The following is a 21,743-nucleotide window of genomic DNA, read 5'->3' on the forward strand; positions in this document are numbered from 1 at the left end:
CATTTCAAGTCAAAATGGAAGCTGGCCAGCATGTGCGAGTCTACACTTTTCACAGTCTATGACTGCACCTAGCTCCTGGCTGCTCCTAGCCATGATTGGTCAAGCTATGGGGCAGGGCCCATTCATATTTCCTTTTCTTCAATCTACCCCCTTGTAGCAATGGCGGGCTATAAGCTTTGCAGCCAAGCCTCTACTGTTGCGCGCGCACACGTTTGTACAAGGGCCCTTCTGAGTTGTGTTTCCTCTATCTGAATCTAAGAGAACGAGGGAGGCTGGGGCGTATTTATTTGACCTGCACCAGAACCAGGAGCAACCCCCAAACCAGCTAGGGAGACAGCTTGCCGTAGTTGTTAGCCCTTCCGCAGGTGGTTGCCAAATGGGGCTGCCCCAAGTCACCCAGCAACTTGCTGTAACAACTTCATGGTGAGTTCCGGCACCTATTTTTCTTGAAAAAAATGCACGACTCACACCATGCTGACCTTCCAGGCAAGCCAGCTGCCTCCACACCCAAATACCATCTCTCTAGCCCTGCGGAGAACAACATCTGGCTGGAAGATTGTAGGGTGCAGAAAAAGTGCTCTCCTCCCACTGTTGGAAGAATGATTCCTTTGAATGCTTAGAATCACAAGTGCAGAAAATGCTGTTGCACTGCTTTGGGGCTTCCGGTAGGAATCTGATTAGTCACTGTGAGAACAAGGGGCTGAAATAGATGGGCTACTGGGCTGATGCAGCAGGGCTGTTCTTAAGAGGGAGAACCAGATTGTAATGTGTGAGGGTTTTAGCAGCTGGCTGAGAAAGAGATGGGAGAATCTTGGAGATGCATCTTGGAGGAAGTGGTTAGGACTTGGCAAAGATATACAATGGCTGTTATTGACACAGCCACCGGTGATACCAGCTTGACCTCACTGATGTTCCACAGGACCCTGGATTTATTGAACATAATGCTTGCTCAGCAGCAGCAGCAGCAGCAGCGAGAGAAACCACAGTAGTAATTGCACAGAGCCCTAAGTGGTCTGCTGACATCATGTCTTCAGAATAAAGGAACATCTGTACATGCTTGAAGGACCATGAGCCCTTCCAGTATTATTGCATGGCCCAGAGGCACCATTTCAGACTTTGGTAAGGACTGAAATGGCATTTGGCAAGGTTTAAAGATCAGCTCTTGAATAAACCCAATATTAAATTGCAGAAATGCTGGGTGGGGAGGGGAGGAGAAATGTCTCTTTAAAGAGCTTTATATCTCACAATAGTGATGGCCACATTAATTGTTTTGTATTGTTTATTAATTACGTTATTTAATTGATATCTCGCCCTTCCACTCAAAGGAGCCCTTAAGGGCAACCTCACACACAAAAAGTTTAAAGAAGAAAACAGAAGCATGCTTTAAACATCTAAAGACAGTTATTACCCTCACGGCCAATAATTTAAAGGTGCCAGGGACAGTGTCTTTCAAATGCCCGGGTAAACAAGGGTTAAGGAGATTAAATCTGACAAGCACTTTTCCTTAAAAACAAGCAGGGTTTTTTTCCAACTCCTAGGAGTGGGTGAAGGCATTTTGCTTACCGACAGCATTCTGCACTTGACAAAAGTTCTGTATAAATTGCCCTTTGCTGTGGGGCATTGGAAAAACAACAGCAACCTTGTGTCTATTCGACTAAACTTTGTTGTAAGCGTGTTGGCTCATGCCAATTTATGATGGAAGGCTGCAAACATAGTTTGAGAAAGCAAGACTCCCTGTCCAAACTATACATTTAAAGCAGTAGCATGCCACTCTGGATCCCCCAAAGAATCCTGGGAAGTGTAGTTTAAGGGTGCTGAGAGTCATTAAGAGGAAGGCCCCTATTCCCCTTTACCAAACTACAATTCCCAGAGTTCCCTGGGGTGAAGGATTGATTGGTAAACCACTCTGTGCTCTCTGAGTGTTTTTACCTGGGAGAAATGTGCCTTTGATGGTGCCCATCGCTTGCCTGGATGGAGGGTAGACATAGGAGTGGCAAGTGTGTAGGAACTAGAGTATATTTATTGCTCTGCCTGCTTTTGCCCCTGGTCCCACCCAATTTGGCCCCCAGAAGATAGCCCAGAAACTAATGCAACTCTTGGAATTGAAAAGGTTCCTCGCTCCTGTTGTATAGGACAACACCCTTTGTTTCCTTTGCATGAGAGGGGAGTGGAGACTTCTGGCTCCTATTCTATTTGCTTTTGGAGTCTCAGTACGTAAGCGGAGACAAAACAGCTTGCACTTCTGCAAGACCCCCAGGGAGTTACTTGTCCACCCCTCCCTCAAAGATGCGCTCCAATTCCAGCTAGGAAAGTCCAACTCCCTTTCTCTGGACCGAACTAGATGTTATGTGGGAGTTGAATGAGTCAAACTCTCCGTTTCTTCTTCCCGCTTGCTAAAGCAGCTACGGAGGTGGGATTTGGACCAAGGCTGTGGTGCAAGGAAAGGGGACGTTTGCTGTGAACAAGGGTTGCGTTCAAGGGCTGATGTAGCTGGGTGGAGGCAAGGGGCAGGTGACAAGAGCAGCCCCTCACCCTGATTTGCCTCTCCTTTCTCCCATCGCTTGCCCTCCTTTCTCTCTGCCCCAGACAATGGCGGTGGCCAGGAGGAGCAAAAGACACTTTGGTCCTGGCAGTCGTCCGAAGCACTATGCCAGAGGCTCTGGTATGCATGTAAGAAAGAAAGCTTTTTTCCAAGGCTTCCAGCGATACAGGTGCAAATCCCCAAAGGTGCCACTTAAAGAGTTCAAGAACAACTTAAGGAGTCTGAGACCAGGTGATGGGGCAAAGAAGCCTCAACAAACCCACATCTCCCACCAGCTTTTGTTAGGTACTGAGTTAAATAGGATCCAAAATGCCGCAGTCTGATTGGTCCTAGAACAATAAGATTTAGAATGCAGCAGTCTGATTGGTCCTGGAACAATAGGACCCAGAATACAGCAGTCTGATTAGTCCATAGGAGCCACCCAATCCAGCTCCAGGTGGAAGTGAATCCGCAACCTGATTGGCCTACAGGAGAATCCCAGAATTAGCCAATCACGTGGAGTCCATTGTGTAAATAATGTATATAAAGCAGACATTCTGGGGAAACTTCCATTCCTCCTCACCACTATGAGCTGAATAAAGAGCATGAAATCCATTCTCGACTCCGAGTATATTTCAGCTTTTAAAGATGAGACACGGCTTGCTCACAAGTCTCTCTCTACAAGATTGGTTCGCTTGGAGTTGTGGGCTTCCCTGAAGAGTCGGTTCCCAATGGCAGTGGAGACCCCATTCACCTCGCAGAGCTACAATTCCCTGTGTTCTCTGTGAAGACGGAGCGATTATTAAACTATTCTGAGAATGGTAGCTCCATGAGAGGGGATAGAGTCCTCCCACTCGCTCTCAGCACCCTTAGCAAAGTACAGTTCTGAGAATTAATTGGGGGTAAGTGGGTGGCGCTGTGGGTTAAACCACAGAGCCTAGGACTTGCCGATCAGAAGGTCGGCGGTTCGAATCCCCGTGACTGGGTGAGCTCCCATTGCTCGGTCCCTGCTCCTGCCAACCTAGCAGTTCGAAAGCATGTCAAAGTGCAAGTAGATAAATAGGTACCGCTCTGGCGGGAAGGTAAATGGCGTTTCCGTGCGCTGTTCTGGTTTGTCAGAAGCAGCTTTGTCATCCTGGCCACATGACCCGGAAGCTGTACACTGGCGCCCTCGGCTAATAAAGCGAGATGAGCGCTGCAACCCCAGAGTTGGTCGCAACTGGACCTAATGGTCAGGGGTCCCTTTACCTTTAAGTGGTATCATAGTGCTTTAAATGAATGGTGTGGACATGTAAGAATTCTGCAGTTAGGTCTCCCATTGTCGTCTTCTCTTGCTAAAAGTAGTGCCACGGCCCCCTGTTTTAGACCTGGTAGTTGGAGAGTGGTAGTTGGAGGGATGTCCATCTAACCACACACTTCTCACCCTGATTAAAATCACACATCTCCTTAGGGCTGCTTTTAAGCAGGGTGGGGGAAAACACATGAGTGCAATACGAGCTCCTGTATATTTTCCCCTTCAAGGTGAATGGGTAACCGCAAGTGGGTGGGAGATTTGCATCCCGTGGCACTACCTTTAGCAAAAGAAATCGTGACTGATGTTCTAATCTCGGCTTTCCCACGTAAAAGCTAGCGTTCCCACTCCCCTACCCCAAGATTCTCTCTGTTCAATCTGCTATTTCTGCTGCTACACATATGTTGACTCACGCCATGCAGAGCTTTTGGAGATCTCATTCTGGCAGGTGAATTACCCATTCAGGAAACACACACATCTGTTGAAGTCACACTGTTAACGTTGTTTTGTCAAATCCCTGACTCCAATCAAGTAATGATTTAGGCAAAAATCATAGTGGTGTCCATTCACAGTAATCAGACCACCAGATTCATAACATTACAAAATAACATTTGCCAGTGTTATTTTTCAAGAAAAAGAGGTGCAGGAACTCCCCTTGAATTCCTCCCTTGTTCTCTTAGGATGGCAATGGCGAATTCCAGCTGAAAAAAATCTTTACTGAAAGCTCAAGTTTTCAAACTTTTTGAGAGCACTCTTCTTTCTATACTTAAATACTTAAATATGCTAAGTGTTTCTGTGGAAATGGTGCTGAAGCATCTGCCATGGATTGGTTTGCTTGTTAATCTTGGGTTGATTTGCTTGTTAATCTTGTTTGCTTGTTAATCTTGGGTTGATTTTTCCAGACCATCAGTTTTGCCCAGTGAGCATGGGTGAAACTGTAAGCATGGACAACTGTCTGGACTATTTTTTAGAGAGAAAGATTCTGATTATGGATTTCCAGAGAACCTACAAAGAAAAGTGCTTTAAACAGATAAGCAAAAAGCCAGAGATCAAAGCTGGTTTGCACTCAACTACAGTGGAAAAAATGGATTAGGGTCTAATTAGAGGTCTAATTAGAGTCAATGACAGCTCAAAGCTCAGCTTTAAAATGCTTTGAAGTTTGCTTGGAGTGTCCATTGAAGAGGAGAAAAGGCTATGTGGACAAGACCTTTAAAAAGAAGTCATTGCTATGGACTTGGGCTGTGATGTTTACCTGATGAATCAGTTAAAACATAGGAAGATGCCTTGCTTTTGCATATTCACTTAATATGTGTTCTACTTAATAGTGTTAATAAGGCACATTATTAGTCCTAAAATAGCAATTCACAGAGCAATATACATAGTGTTGCCTTAGAATTGCTACCAAATGAAAACTTGTGATTTTACACTTGTACTTAGTCAAAAAGCTGAGAAGCTATTGAAAACCAATGATTAAAATGATTTAAAAAAAGACTGAGGTTGCACAACCTTAATGGGTATTTCTGCATTCTGGTCCCCAGCATACTTCCATTCTGGAAGAAGTCTAGAGAGCTAGAGAAGCTGATTAGAAAATGAACAGGCTGTCCCTGCTCCACAGACAGCTCCCTCACTATGAGCATAGCAATAGAAAGGTGAGGCATGCAGTTGGCCAGAACTAACTATCTTGAAAAAGGCTCTTTGCAGCACTCATAGAGCTAGCTTCTGCAACAACACACAGACAGTATTGGGCGTGAATTTCACTCAGGTACCCAGATTCTTTGAGGCCACCTGCGTGACCCCAAACACATGCACAACATTCTTTGGAGTGGCCGTTTCCTAATATTAGAGACTGTAATATTGAGAAAACACAGTACAATCAAACAATCAATAAACAATAATGCAGTAAAACCAGATGAGAGCATAAAAGGTAAAGGTAAAGGGACCCCTGACCATTAGGTCCAGTCATAACTGACTCTGGGATTGCGGCGCTCATCTCGCTTTATTGGCCGAGGGAGCCGGCGTACAGCTTCCGGGTCATGTGGCCAGCATGACTAAGCTGCTTCTGGCGAACCAGAGCAGTGCACGGAAACACCGTTTACCTTCCCACCAGAGCGGTACCTATTTATCTACTTGCACTTTGACGTGCTTTCAAACTGCTAGGCTGGCAGGAGCAGGGACCGAGCAATGGGAGCTCACCCTGTCGCAGGGATTTGAACCGCTGACCTTCTGATCGGCAAGTCCTAGGCTCTGTGGTTTAACCCACAGAGCCATCCGTGTCCCGGTGAGAGCATATGCACTGTTAAATAGCTATCAGGTACAGTAACGCAAATTCAAACCCAAAATCTGGGCGAATAACTAGGTCTTTAGCTGGTACTCAGAAAGACTTGTTGCTCCATCCATATCTGAGGAAGGTGGGAGAGGGTTCCACAGTTGGGATGCCTGTGGAATGCCTGTCTCTCATGTTGCTGTGCATTGAGTCTCTGACAAGTGTGGCACCATTAAGCGAGCACCCCCAGGCAGGTGCATAAGGGAGAAGGCCCAGCATTAGGTATGGATTTACTTCCAAAGTCTTGGGATTTTAATCACAGCCGTAACCATAGATGGCTTAAGGCCCAAACTGTGTCATCTTGGAAGTGTTTGTGAATCATGCCGTCTGACTCCCTCATGCCCCATAATAGGATGATATGGAAGAGCCTAAGGTCAGTGCCAAATAAGGTGGAAAACATGCCCAGCAGACATAGAAATCTCACTGGAATTATCCTACGCATATGATCACTGTCCAAGTACACTGGGAATTACATTCTGAAAAACCCATGTCGGAGTTCATTCAATCTTCCTCTCTGACGTTTAATATATTTATTTTGCATTGATGCTTTCAAAGCCGTTCGGTCTTTCTAGGCATTTAATGACTCAGAGTTCCAGTGTTTTCTAAAGAATGCTGGCTAACCAACCAATGGAAGACGGATTGCCTTAGGAGTAGATGGTTTATAGCAAAATTACTCACAACGCTCTCGAGAGATGCTATGGCAGTGGGAAATTAAAATGGCAGTTCTCAGCTGCCCAGTGCTAATGCAGAGTCTTGCTTCAGTTGTCTGTGGTTTCATTTTTATTTTCTATTTTGTTTTCTTTTGTTTCTATTTTCTATTTTGTTTACTTTTAAATGCATTCGCTGCTTTTAACTGCTTTTAATTATTTTTAGTGTACATTGCCCTGAGACAGTTGCTTAGAAGGCAGTTAATAAATTGATGATTGTGCCAGAGTTCAACAAGAAGTGTCTCACCTGATGGCATTTTCATTCCCCTCTACAATTCCCAGAGTGGTTTAACAATCAGTGCCTTTTCCCAGGGAACTCTTGGAAGTGTAGTTCCGTGAGGGAATTAGTCTCCCAACAACTCTCAGCACCCTTCTCGACTACACTTCCCAGGATTCCTTGGGGGAAGGCATGACTGTTGTAGAAAAACTTCTTTAAATATACAGTGACTTGGTCTATTGCCCTCAGGTGTGGTGGACAATACCGTCCCATCTTCAGTGTTGATGCAAAACTCAGTTACTGATGCATGGAATGGTGAAGCGAAGGCACCATCTTGTTTTTTTTACCTCAGGCAGCAAAATGTCTCGGGCTGACCCTGTTTCAGTTATTTTTCCAGGGATTATATAACCATCCTTTAGCAGTAGCGGTCGTTGGAATATGCAATTTAGTGGCGATTACATTGTTTTGCTACAGTTAAGCGATTCCTTTTAGTATTCCCTTTCTTACAAAACTGTCTTGACAGCCTAAAAGTATACTTAGAGGGTTAAAGGAGATGATGTAACTTGCCATTAGCTTAATTGCATAGGCATTTTTCTTCAGAAATGTTTGTATTTTGAGGCAGGCCCACCAAGTATTTATAACATCAGCTGCTTCTTTACCGCAACATTAGGGCTGTTCTTGGTTGTTTTTTAAAAATGTGTTTGGCTTAGTCTGGGTGCAGCAAATGTTGCCAGTGGGAACTTGCATTGAAAATGGAAATGGATTGGAACGGAGGGGTGAGCGCCGCATCTCAAAATGGATGGCCCCAGTCATAGGACACTTAACTATTGGCTTCGCCTAAACTTAAATCCCCCTGGTCTAATATCCCTAGTGCTGCAAGATTGTCACAAGAGCGCCCAGACTAAAATTGTCTATCAAAAAGTTCACTCTTGTGGTTTATCACCACAACAGCTACTCACTTTGGGTTTTAGTAAAGCAAACAGTCTAATTTGTCAGTGCTTGAATGATATCGAGCATCAGAACAACTTGGTCACAATTAGGAAATTTTGCCCATGGTATGACTATTTTCCACCTTCCCATTTCAACTCTCTGGCACCCTCTCTGCATCACCTAGCAATTCTAAAATATAAATGTGCTTTTACTCTCTCAAGATTGAATGTATTGCCCTCGGCTGTACTTGAGGGACGATTCCAACAGACTCCACACAAAAAACGCTTATGTCCCTGTGGAGATGGCAGTACCAAATCAGTGGCGCATGCCCTGCTGGCTTGCGCTCTTTATAAAGATTTGAGGAATGAGGTTATCACCCCTCTTTTATTGTCCATTCCGGGTCGCCCAGCCACTGCCACAGTGTCCTTTCTCTTGGCAGATCAAGATGAGCAGGTGACAGCAAAGGTTGCAAGGTTTTTAGATGTGGCAATCAGAATAAGGTCCACTATTTGACTGCTGATTCAGGACCCTAAACTGTGTTTTATATAATCAACTTTTTATTTCTAGTCTTTGTATATCATATTGTTGTTTTATTGCTATGGCCGATGGGTGACGCAAGTAAAGATTCATTCATTCATTCATAGTAACTTTGAATGTGATTCCCTTTTTTACAGATGAGAAAGGTGAGGGGTGGTATCATGACACATCCAAGAAATGGCTCTTATTACAAACTTTAAACCGTTAGGAAAAGGAAACAACCAGACAGTCCTAAAAATGTCTGGATGCTTCAGAATGATGCTAGATCTACAGAGAGTGACAAAAAGCACCCAGACAGAAGGTTCAGCATTTGAAATGAACGGGCTCTGCAGTTCAAACAATTTGAACTGGAGCTAATGGAAAGTTGGACAGAGTTTTTGGAAAGTAAGCTTTGTGATTTGGAGATTTATAATGATAGTGTTTGAGCAACTGCCTCTTTGGTTTTAGATCTTACCATAGCCCAGAATTACTCAGTAAAGAAAGTGAAATGGTAACTTTTAGAAACGCAGGAGGAGGACAGGGTTTTTTTTCACCTAGAACTTGCTGGAACTCAGTTCCGGCACCTCTCAGGTTGGCACCGTTGCCATTATAAAAGAGAACAAGGGAGACGTTCATGGTGAGTTCTAGCACTTCTTCTTCTAGAAAAATAGCACTGAAGGAGGATGTCAGGTGGTGGTGTGGTTGCTCAAGAGCAAATAGGCAAGACTCCGACCAGTCTTTTCCAGGCTTTATTCTTAGTGCAAACTATTGGCAGTGAAGAGCGTTGCACGTTCATGTCTGGCTCAGTTGGTTGCTGAATCTGGGAGTGGTCGGTCCTTGTACCTTCCCCAGCATAACAGTCGCATGACTCCCAACCTTCTCCTCCCCTCCCTGCGCCGAAACCTACTGCACAGAATGGGCGCTGGCAAAGGGGTACTTCCCTCCTCTCCGGTTTGCTCAGTCTCGGTGTTGAGGCTCTTCCTAGCATCCCCTGGTCCCTGCACCTCTTCTCCACTGGAGGTGGGGCTTCCCTCCTCGCCAGAGGAGGAACTGCTTCGCAAGATTTTCGGAGGTTCCCTATAACACAACTGCCCTTCCACCTCGCGCCTCTGAGCTAATGGCAGTTCCCTGACAGAGGAGATTGAAGATTTTAATGTGGGGGACCAACCTGCTTTTATATGGGATTCAAGAGGAGGTGGGTGAGGGAGACAAGAAGGGATTTATCTCAAAATGGCTGCCTTCCCTTCTCCTGGGCATAATCAACACCTGCTTTTCCCACTATCCAAAAAAGGTAGGAACTGTTAAGAAAGCTGTCAAAGACTTCCAAGTCCAATGACACACCTGTTAAGAGCATACAAAATTTGGCACAAGCGATGTACCCCTCTCCTTTAAAGCTACAGGAAGCAGGGTGGGCATTCCTTTTTTCATGTAATAATTCTACCTGGAAGCAAAACCCACATAATTGCTAATGTCAACAAGGCTGCTGCTGTACTGTCAGCGTTACAGTCAGATCTGCTCGCAGAGCTGGAAAAATAAAAGAGGGAGGGCACTTAAGATGATTGGGAGATTGCACTGTGGTACTTTGGTCTTAGAACAGCTTAGTTTATGAACAACTTGGAAACAGAACGCTGCAAACCCAGAAGTAGGTTTTCCAGTTTGTGAGCTTTGCCTTGGAAGCTGAACATGTTTCACTTCCTGTTGAGTGTGTTCCGTTTGTAAATTGAGTCCCCCGCTGCTAATCAGAGGCAGCTTCCTGTTGAGTCTGTCGGCTGTTGAGTCCTGAGCACCCACACAACACAGATGTGATATTTGGAGCTTTTGTTTTTGCTTTAAAAAAAAATTGCATTTTTATTTGTGTGGCTTTTTTGTTTTTCCCCACTGTGACTTTTATGGGACTGGTTGTGACTTCGGCTTGTGACTTCATTTCTGTGACTTGTTTTTGTGACTGTGTGGAACCCAGTTCAGCTACTGATTGATTGACTGTGTGACTGCAGAAATGGATAAAAGCCCCCCTTCCAAACAATGACTATCATCAATGCACGTAAGAAAGTAATTTTAATTTTTATCATCTACAATACTGTCTTTTTTAATTTATAGTACAGTACACTGATTATTGCTTTCATTTTATGGATCAATGGTTTCGTTAGGTAGTAAAATTCATGTTAAATGGCTGTTTTAAGGGTTGTTTTTGAAACAACCATTAATTAATCCATTTTGCATTACTTTCTATGGGAAAGCACGTCTTGGCTTTGGTTTGGAACAGACTTCCAGAATGGATTAAGTTTGGGAACCAAGGTACAGTACCACTGTAAAAGGAAAACATCTTTCCAGAAGATGTCTTCCACACTTGTAGTGGGACGGAAGCAGATTACCCATTTTTTCCTTTCATGTCACTGGAGTTAAACACACAAAGCTGTGGGAAATGAGATAAGCAAATCATGTTTGATTAACAGGTTGTTCATCTGATTTAATAGGTGGTACATTTGCTATTTATGCTTTGAATTGAGCTTTTAGGACCTTGAAAATATATTCACGGTATATTATTTTGCATCAGTAGGTGATAGGACTGACGTGAGCCAGTATATCTTACCATTGCAATTTTTGCGCTAGATGTAAACTGGTGTGTGGGGCTGGCTGGTATTGATCTGGCTTTAGTATTTTAGCAAACCCCAAATATGAGGCATTAAGTTTTGCTTTTGCTACATTCCTGGGCAGGCACAGCCTGGGATGAGACTACTTATTAATAAAGGGAACTCCAAGGAAACTGTACTGCAGAATCTTTCTTCTGCTCAGAGGGCCCTGTTGGCTGCTGGTGAGGAAGCAAGACAGTATTTTCATTTTTTGGGATAGCTGTTACCGTATTTTCCGCTCTATAAGACGCACCAGACCATAAGACGCACCTAGTTTTTGGAGGAGGAAAACAAGAAAAAAAATATTCTCAATCCCAGAAGCCAGAACAGCAAGAGGGATTGCTGTGCAACGAAAGCAGCAATCCCTCTTGCTGTTCTGGCTTCTGGGATAGCTGCGCAGCCTGCATTCGCTCCATAAGACGCACACACATTTCTCCTTACTTTTTAGGAGGGAAAAAGTGAGTCTTATAGAGCAAAAAATACGGTATTTATTCCCTCTTGCTGTTCTGGCTTCTGGGATAGCTGCGCAGCCTGCATTTGCTCCATAAGACGCACACACATTTCCCCTTACTTTTTAGGAAGGAAAAAGTGAGTCTTATAGAGCAAAAAATACGGTAATAACTGGAAGTTTAGGGACCAGGAAATGCAGAACAAACACTGTAGTCATGAGTGACGAGATAAAAATGGTGACAATAAACGTGAAATTATTAGGAATGCAGTCAAGAGGACCAGAAGTAGGAATTATTTGAAAGAAATACTCACAGTAATAATGTTGCGGGAGGGGGATTAATTAATTAATTGCCTTCCACACACCCGGTCTTACGGTGATTGTGTCATCAGACACATCTTACAGTAACTCAGTGAAATATAAGGGGTATGGCAAATAATTTATTTAACGAGGGACTAATAAAGCTAGGGGAGTTGCATTTATTTTACATTCTAATTTGGGCTCAGTTCCTTGACTTAGCTGGACTTAAACAAGGAACCTGGAGGTCTCTTAGACCAAAAAATAAAATAAAATTGTGGCCTTTCATTTGGTGTAGGCTCCTGATCTGAGACAACTTACATGCATCAATTATTTAAAAATATTTAAAAAAAAAAAGTTACTTGTTTTCTCTTGAGGGAAATTCCTTAGAATATGAGAAGTATGCTGGTGACTTCACTGTTGGTTTAACCTGCAGGTCCTTAATAAAGTTTGCCCCTTCATAAAGTTGTTTTAAGAACTACAAGATACAAGGCGGTGGGAGGTGAAAGAGAAGCGACGGCAGCTCAAAGAAGATGGCAGAAAGCAAGTGGTATCGAGAATCCGCCAAGGAGGCACCATGGCCTGCTCCCCGCCCAAGTTTCACGATCCCCAAGAAGGAAATCAACATGGTTCCTGACATGGCGAAGTGGAAACGCTCACAGGCTTATGCAGATTACATGGGCTTCATTCTCAAGCTGAATGAAAGCGTCAAGGGCAAGAAGCTGACCTGCAGTTACAAAGTCTCTGAGCCCATTGAGAAGCTGGTTGATCTCTTAGACACACTTGACAGGTGGATTGATGAAACCCCACCTGTGGAGCAGCCATCCCGCTTTGGGAACAAGGCCTTCCGGACGTGGTACACCAAACTGGACCAGGGGGCTGAGAACCTGGTGGCCACCGTGGTCCCGAGGGAGCTGTCAGAAGCTGTCTCCGAGGTGGCGGTGTACCTGAAGGAGTCCGTGGGCAACCCTACTCGTATTGACTACGGGACAGGTCACGAAGCAGCGTTTGTCGCCTTCCTCTGCTGCCTGTGCAAGATTGGAGTTCTCCGAGTGGATGACCAGCTCGCCATTGTCTTCAAAGTGTTCAGCAGGTATTTGGAAGTCATGCGGAAGCTGCAGAAGACCTACAGAATGGAACCGGCCGGCAGCCGAGGAGTCTGGGGCTTGGACGACTTCCAGTTCCTGCCCTTTATATGGGGCAGCTCACAACTGATAGATCACCCAAACCTGGAGCCTCAACATTTCCTGGACGAGAAGGTGGTGAATGAAAACCACAAGGAATTCATGTTTCTCGAGTGCATCCTGTTCGTTACAGAAATGAAGACAGGCCCATTTGCTGAGCACTCCAACCAGCTGTGGAACATTAGCGCTGTCCCTACATGGGCGAAGGTCAACCAAGGCCTTGTTCGCATGTACAAAGCCGAATGCCTGGAGAAGTTCCCTGTGATCCAGCACTTCAAGTTCGGCAGCCTCCTCTCCATCCAGCCTGTTACGTCTTAAGGAGGTTTTGTAAGATATTCTTTCCTCCATTTCTTTCTCTCTCTTTTTTTTAAAAGAGGGGGTCAGAAAGCACTGGAAGGGTGAAGGGCCAGAGTTCTCCCCATTCAGCTCCACCCTCAAGCTATGCAGCCGATTCATTTCTGCAGATTATATATTTGCAACTTTTTGAGGGGTGGGGGACAAAAAACCAGGAAGATTTCCCTATTCTCTTAAAGACCCTCCCCCATATTTTGAAGAAGGGTTCCCTTGGCCAGCTTGCAGATTGGAAGAGTATACCTCCCTGTTTTTGTATACACACCATCCTTTGAGAGGGCCTACTTTTGGCACTCACGAATGCACCAACCATGAGTGGTGTAACAGCTGCCGCCTCTGTCACCTTCTGCTAAAAATCTGGGCCCTTCGTCTTAGCTCAAGCCCCCCCATGGACTACCCTCCTGTTCCTTGGGCATGGTTTCTGTCACCTCTGCTGTCTGTTGCAAACACCCCCTCCCCACCCCACAAGCACACCCCTTGCCCTAGAACCGCCACCTGACAAGGCTTTCTGCACATGGCATTCTTTCCTCTGGTTTCCTCTAGCGTTGTCAGGAAAATAAAAGAACTGCAAAGATACATTCCCCCAGTTGTTATGGACTAGCTGAAATTTGCAAGACAAATTCAAATGCCACCCCATACAGTGCAGAAATTGTGGTGAGCCCTGACCCTTTGGCAGAGGTTTCTGGGGATGCTTTGATTTCCTCAGTGAAAAACAACCAGGACATTATCCAGACTTCTCCCACCTAGAGGGTACAACCTTTCTACCATCCTCAGAGTCCCTGCAGTAACCCTGTCTCCCCATCCATGCAGACTAAAATCAGGTGAGGGTCATTTTGCAGTCCAGCCAGCTTCTCTGGGGGTGTGGAGCCAGCTTACATAAGACTTCCAGTTGTGTGCAGCTCCCCACTGGAACAACACCTTTCTGCAGCAATCTTGGCAGCAGAGAAGACCACTGTCTTCTTAGCAGGCTTGCTTTGGAGCTATCTAAGGTAGTTAAGGAATGTGGGGAGGAATGGGTAAAAGTAACACTGGCTGAGATGTGACGTTACTTTCATGTTTTCTTTGCTTGCGTTTGTTTTATGCATTTTTTTGCCATGCCTTCCCAAAATTATCAAGGCTGTTGACATAAAGAAAGAAATGCCTCATCTAAGAATGGGTGCTTGATGTGACATGTGGCTTTGCCTATTTGCATGTGAATATACGCAGATTCGATTGATTAAAAGCAATGTGATTAAACAGTGCAGTCCTGTGCTTATTTGCTCAGAAGTTGTGTTCAATGGGACCTACTCCATAGTCAATGTTTCAAGGATTGTAGCTTAAATTTGATGATAGCCCTAAAAATAATGTGTTGTTAGGGTCCATCTTCTTTCCTTGAATGTTACATTTGGGTGGTGTAGTCCAGGGATGTCCAACAGGTCAATCGCGATGTACCGGTCGATCGCAGGGTGTCCCTGGTCAATCATGGTTGATCGTGGGACCCTCCCCCCAAAAAACTTAACAACTCTGGCTCATCCTCCCCCCACAAAAATCAACATATTTGTCTCATTCTCCCCCCAAAAAGCTCAATAATTTTGTCTCACCCTCCTCCCACAAAAGCCCATCAACTTTGCTTCATCCTCCCCCCCCCCCCCCCGGCCAAAGCTCAACAACTCTGGTCAATCCAATGGGTAGATCACTGCCAGTTTTTTATAGTTACAGATAGGTAGCCGTGTTGGTCTGCCATAGTCAAAACAAAAAAAATTCCTTCCAGTAGCACCTTAAAGACCAACTAAGTTAGTTCTTGGTATGAGCTTTCGTGTGCATGCACACTTCTTCAGATCACTTCTTCAGAACTAGTTTTTTTTATAGTGGGAGTAGATCGCAGTCTCTTGGAAGTTGGACGTGCCTGGTCTAGTCCATCAAAATTCTAGGCGGTCCTTATATTCTTGTTTGCTGTGCTTCTTCAATTTGATGGAAAACAGCAAATCGTTAATAGAAACTTCATGATTTTGAAAGGTGTACTGCATTGTGATGTGTGCAGCACAGTCCCATTCCTGTTTACTCAGGAGTATTGAGCTCAGTTGAGCTTGTAGAACACATATTTTGGCTCATGACGCAAAGAGAGAGAAGAAACAAAGTTGATACCGGAAGATGGATTTTACAAAGTGGAAAAACCAGACTTCTCCAAATCTTGTGATGAAGTTCTCAAAAACATTTTTTTTAAAAAGTGTTCAAAATTGCATTAGTAGGAAAAGCGTGTACAGAAAAATGTGTACATTAGAGAAATTAACATACTAAAATACATTATATTAAGGGACCTGGCTTGCAAAAACTCTGTGTAATAGGCAAAATTTGCATACATTAAGAGAAGCACACAAAAAGTTGTACAAAGTTTTGTCATTTTATTTTATTTTTAATTACAAACTGTGCAGAAGTAGGGAAAACTGAACTTAAAATTGGGGAGAACATTTATTTAATTATTCCCCTATATGTATATACTACTTGTAATAAAGCCTCAAAGTGGTTGACAAAAAGAATAAAACAGTAAGTAAAAAAGAATCTCTTAAAAAGAATGATTTTAAACATTAAAAGATTAAAGTCAACAAGAAGCTAGAAAGCAAATTAAAACACATCAACATTCTACATGTCTGGTGTCTTTTTTAGAAGGCCCATAAACAGTATATACAGCGAAGTCGCCTGCCTGAGGTCAGTAAGCCGGAAGTGTGGGTGCTTCTACATTAAAAGATCAATTTCTTACAGATGTGGAACACATATCACCATATTTTTCGCCCCATAAGACACACTTTTTCCTCCTAAAAAGTTAGGGGAAATGTCTGTGCATGGAGGAGGGACGGATGGGAGCCATGGCTCCCCTTCCATGGCTTACACAGGTGTAAAGCAAGCACAGCAGGAGCCGGGTAATCCCTCGGCCCCCATGCTTGGCTGCCCCATTGGGATGGGCGGGTGGGCGCACACCACCCCCTTTGGATGACGCTGGCGTGGGCGATGTCTCACGTCCCCACAGGCGGCATGCTGCCACGCAAGACCCTCCCTCCGCCACTGGTCTTGCCGCGGCAGTAGTGCCTTCCTTTGCAGAAGTGTGAAATTTGAAGGGCGGCTGTGGTTTCATCCTTGTGTTGTGTACAATGGTATGAATTAGGTAGGTTCGACTTCAAAGGGGAATTGAATCAGATTTCTCCCTCATTCCTCCCTCACATGAAAGCCCCCAGAGCTCTCTGCAATGAACAAGGAAGAAAGTCCCACTTCTTTTTGCTTTGTTAAAATAATTGTGTAGGGCCAAACCATACAGTCCTTGGATCTAAGGGACTTAATGTGGGAAGCTTATATGTTTCCATTGCCTGCCCCCCTTACTAGGGGATAAAGTCTCTCTTCATTTGTTAATGACAGTGATAATGGATCTTAATGCCACTGTTGACTGCTGTTCACTTTACATGGTTGAAATATTATTCTGATACACTGGTAGTTTATTAAATAGTTTGGTACAACATTTGATTCAGAATACAGTGGTACCTCGGGTTACATACACTTCAGGTTACATACGCTTCAGGCTACAGACTCCGCTAACCCAGAAATAGTACCTCAGGTTAAGAACTTTGCTTCAGGATGAGAACAGAAATCGTGCAGCGGCAGCAGCAGGAGGCCCCATTAGCTAAAGTGGTGCTTCAGGTTAAGAACAGTTTCAGGTTAAGAACGGACCTCCGGAACGAATTAAGTACTTAACCCGAGGTACCACTGTAATTTTTTTTCTTGTATTCCTCTAAAACCCAGGTGTGTCTTATGGAGCGAAAAATACGGTATGTGGCACATGTAACAGTGTCAGGTCCACATAAGTGGAGTGAGGCATCCCTCGCTTAGATCAGAGAATTGTACAGTTGGAAGAGACCACAAGGGTCATCTAGTCCAACCCCCTGCAATGTAGGAATCTTTCACCCAACATAGGGCTCGAACCCACGACCCTAATATTTTGAGTCTCATGGTCTAAATACATAAGTTGGTCCATTCTTGTCTTAACCCACTGCTGTGGGTTAAGTACACCCTGCTGTGTCTTCTATTGGGGATGAGAATACCTATTAGACAGGTTCTCCAAGGCACACAGTCAAGTCATAGGCCAGAGTCAACCTCCCGTTCTCCGATGAAAGAGGGTGTTTGTATTCAATGCCCATTGTGCATTTCCTCACACCATTTCAACACTTGCCTTCTGCCAGGCTCCCCTTTCTCAGCTGAGGAAGATATTTATAAAGTATGTTTCCAACGGCGGCGCTTAGCTGCAAATTAGCTTACATTATTTGCGTGGCGGAGCACGGAATGTCTTGGCTGGCAGAGGAACGCTCAATTAAGAAGCTAGCATAAATAGTCTTCTGCTCCTGAGGATCCCAGTGTGATCTATGGCGCCATGAGTTGGCTCTTCGAGAGCAGCAGCTGTTGCGAGAGCTTTCCAAGTCCTAGTAGCTTGGGTGAAGAATGAAGTCAATCTTCAAAGAAGTTCCTTTTTTGTCTGGGAGGAAGGGTGAGAAATTAGGAGGCATGATTGCTGTCCCTCGAGATCCCTTTGTCAAGCGGTTTTCTGAAATCCTCTCGTGTTTCAACCATTTGGCATCATCCCCGATGTTCTGAAGAGCTGGTTTCCAAACTGGCAGCCAGTTCAGTAATCTGTGTGCATGCAGTTACGTCACAGAGTTTGCATTTTAGGAGCAAATGCTGAATTGGGAAGCTTGTTGTGTATTCTCAAGAGCTTGAGCTTTCATTTAAATCAGAGAGAGAAACTCATGGCCCTCTAAATGCTTTTGGATTCCAACTCCCATCAGCCCCAGCTGACAGTGGCTTGTGATCAAGGATGATGGGAATCGAAGTCCAGCAGCAACTGAAGGACCACAGGTTTCTTCCTTTTTATAAATATATTCTTTATTGGTTTTAAAATCTCTGTAACATAAGTAACTAACAGAAAAGAAAAAGAAAAAAGAACTGCTGGAAGAAAATGACAATTGTTGTTGTTTAGTCGTGTCCGGCTCTTTGTGACCCCCTGGACCAGAGCACGCCAGGCACTCCTGTCTTCCACTGCCTCCCGCAATTTGGTCAAACCCATGCACTGTCCAACCATCTCGTCCTCTGTCGTCCCCTTCTCCTTGCACCCTCCATCTTTCCCAACATCAGGGTCTTTGCCAGGGAGTCTTCTCTTCTCATGAGGTGGCCAAAGTATTGGAGTCTCAGCTTCAGGATCTGTCCTTCCAGTGAGCACTCAGGGCTGATTTCCTTCAGAATGGACAGGTTTGATCTTCTTGCAGTCCATGGGACTCTCAAGAGTCTCCTCCAGCACCATAATTCAAAAGCATCAATTCTTCAGCGATCAGCCTTCTTTATGGTCCAGCTCTCACTTCCATACATCAGTACTGGGAAAACCATAGCTTTAACTATACGGACCTTTGTTGGCAAGGTGACGTCTCTGCTTTTTAAGATGCTGTCTAGGTTTGTCATTGCTTTTCTCCCAAGAAGCAGGCGTCCTGGGCTTATTAGGAAGAAACAAACCACAACTCCAGTTTCAGACACCGCAGGAAGCCAAGCTTAATTGCAGCTTCCTGGGTCGTTTCTCCTCCTTGCACTGCAGAATGAACAAAAACAGGAGTAATTTTGTCTCATGCGCTAGCGCATCACCCATGCACCATGAACCCTGATAAGACAGTAACCTTGACTTACCTTGGCATGCAAATGCAGCCTCTGCCTAAAGGGCGTGTGTGTATAAGAAGCAGGGCCTTCCTCCTATAACAACACCTCTGTTTCTTATGCGATATTTGAAAGCCACCAGTAGTGGTGATTTCGTGGGATTCTGCCGATGGGGTGTGAAATTGTGCAAGGGCTAACAAAGCTGCCTCTGCCTTCTTTCTCTGTTTCACTGACTCCCGCTGCTGCCTGATCAGAAATGCTGAGTCAGTCCTATGCTAACAGCTGAAAAGCCGAGTCAGACTGAGGACGACTCCTTCAAGCCTGCCAAGGAGAAGACCTCAGCTTTTAAGGGCCAGTCTGCCTTGATAACTGCATGCTTAGAATTGGCCAGAGACCAAGTTGTCTGTCTGTATAACTGTCAGGGATCTAACAAGGGCATGGAATTAATTTAGCATTCTAGCAGGTAAATGGGGTTAGCATATAAATATGTAACTACCCACCATTGCCACATCAACTGTTAGGCCTCCTGCAGTAGGAAGTGACTCCAGCTGGTGCTTTTGGAAGGAAGACAGGAATCTTGCTTACTTTCCTTTAGAATTGGGGGGGGGGGGCGATAGTTAGACCAAATGTTGCAGTTTTGCAAATCTGGATTCTGCACATGCGGGCAGCTATGCCAAAACCTGGCATGCTTTTGCTGTAATTGTGATGTTTTGCTCATTTTGTTTTAGTTGCTGTTTTGTTAATGGTGTTTTATAGATTGTAACTGTTTGATTGATTTGTTAATTGTTTTATGTGATTCATGCTGTATCTTTTATTATGTTATGTGTGGACCACTTTGAGATTCATTTGAATGAAACTACAATAGAAATACAATAAATAAATCCAAATCGTCATGTTCATCCTACAACCGGGAAAGCTTTCTTGCTGTCAAGCTACATCAGGAGCATTATGGATAAAGGTTTTAAGCCTTTCTCACCAAACTATCTGCATTCTCACATTTTATTTTACTTTCTTACCAGGCCATCGCGCCAAATTTGGCCCTATCAGGACTTGTGGTGTTGCTTGCTTGCTTGTTTTACATCTGTGACAGCAATGAAGTATGTAAACAATTTTCAGGCTAGTTAACCCATGATGCAGTGTGACTGCAACCAAGCATATATGTCAGGGGTTCAGGAGCAGAGGCACAGGGGAGAGAGGAAGCGGAGAGCGAAGGGGAACAATCCGAGGGCAGCGTAGGTGAGGATGACAGTGGGGCAAAAGATTCCATGAGCCTGTCCAGCGATTCGGAAGATTCCCAGAAGGGGGCACCGATAGCCAGAGCAAGGGGGGTCCCGGGAGGGACGCACCAGAAGCAAGGGGCCAGCGGTGACTCCCAAAGCAGCAGCTGGAGATCGGGACCAGTTTCCCCACCAGAGCGTAGCGGGGGGGAAGAGTCCCATGTGTCAGGACCGGCTTCCCCTCCAGGGGGAAGAGAAGATGAGTCAGGACTGACCACGCCCCTATCGCTGAGTGAGGGAACAGAGGGGAAGTCAGATCCAGCTAGCCCCCCCCGAAAGGGGAAGCAGTGACAGGAGCAGTGTAACGGTCAGGAGGAAGGTTGCCGGCTGGGCGCGCGCACCAAGTTCAAATGCACAGGCGCGCGGGACAGCCGGGAGCGCGGATTGGGAGCCAAGTCCTAAAGCACGCCGGAGGCAGGGGGAAGAATCCGGGGACTCTTCAGCATCAGAAGAGTCCAGAAAGGGCAACACCCCAGCGGGCAGACGGACCCAGAGGAGAAAGGAGCAAAGGAGGAGGTGGAGCAAGGCTAGGGTCTTGAACTGGTGTCTGGGGGGAGGAGATTCAGACGGAACTTCAGCGGTCTAGGGTTGAGACGTAGAGCTGCGCGCCGCGGCTTTGGAATCGAAACTGAACCTTAATAAAGACTTTTGTATATAACAAGAACTGGCGTTGGTCCTCTGTGAGCTGGGACCTTGGGCAGCTCTGACAATATATATATATGACAGCATGTGGAACTCCTGAAAAAGCAGTCACTGAATGGATCATACAGAAACTCTCTTCCCAATGAATAAAAATCTGAATTCCTCCGATTTGCACACAAGTAACCGGTGCACAACTAGTCTTGGACTCATTCACTGTATTTCAGGTGTTCAGGCACGAGTTCTGTTGCTTTTGTAGCTGAAACAGCACCATCCATTCACAGCAGCAAGGATATCAGCAGGCATTGGGGAACCCCCAGGTTTGCAGAAGTGCATAAAGAAACTCTTTAGGAAAAACTACAACAGAAGGGGCCTAAAATTGGCCTGTTGGAAGCTCAGTGGCCATGGAATCTTGACCGACTGTTTTGTTATGGGGGAGGCAGGATGCAGGGAAATGGAAGGGAGTATCACCGAGAGGGGGTTGGCTGGCCGACTCGGAACAATGAACAGGAAAACTTCACACTGCAATGTTTTGTTGCAGCTCCCCCCAACTAATAAGATCTCTAAATCGGCTTCAACCCAAGTACCGTACTTCTGCTGAACAAATTGGGCCGTTGCAGCGATTGCCGCAGGGTTGCAGGGTTGCAAAACGTTGCTAAATTTGAAGGCATTTCTTGCCATTTTGCTGTCACGTTAAGGTCACAGCTGTCACAGCAGTTTAGTAGCGTAACTGCAGCATGCATGCCCTTAAAAT

General features: G+C 45.1%; 1 protein-coding gene and 1 pseudogene across 5 annotated transcripts in view; both read left to right on the forward strand.

Annotated features, from left to right (window-relative positions):
- The window catches only part of LOC309359577 (serine/threonine-protein phosphatase 2A activator pseudogene), a 45,140-nt pseudogene extending 31,710 nt beyond the window's left edge, over positions 1-13,430 (forward strand). The window contains exons 1-2 of one of the 4 annotated variants that reach the window (XR_014173406.1): positions 9,310-9,796; positions 12,317-13,430. The product of XR_014173406.1 is annotated as a serine/threonine-protein phosphatase 2A activator pseudogene (transcript). Of the gene's footprint in view, positions 1-9,309; positions 9,797-9,856; positions 10,555-12,316 lie in introns of those variants that run through there. The other 3 variants (XR_014173407.1, XR_014173408.1, XR_014173405.1) reach the window with 3 other exon arrangements.
- Positions 1-21,743, forward strand: part of ZDHHC8 (zDHHC palmitoyltransferase 8) — a 116,383-nt gene that overhangs the window by 31,711 nt on the left and 62,929 nt on the right. The window lies entirely within an intron of this gene.

This window comes from Podarcis melisellensis (genome assembly GCF_964234715.1).
Source record: "Podarcis melisellensis genome assembly, chromosome: 16".
Taxonomy (NCBI): Eukaryota; Metazoa; Chordata; class Lepidosauria; order Squamata; family Lacertidae; genus Podarcis; species Podarcis melisellensis.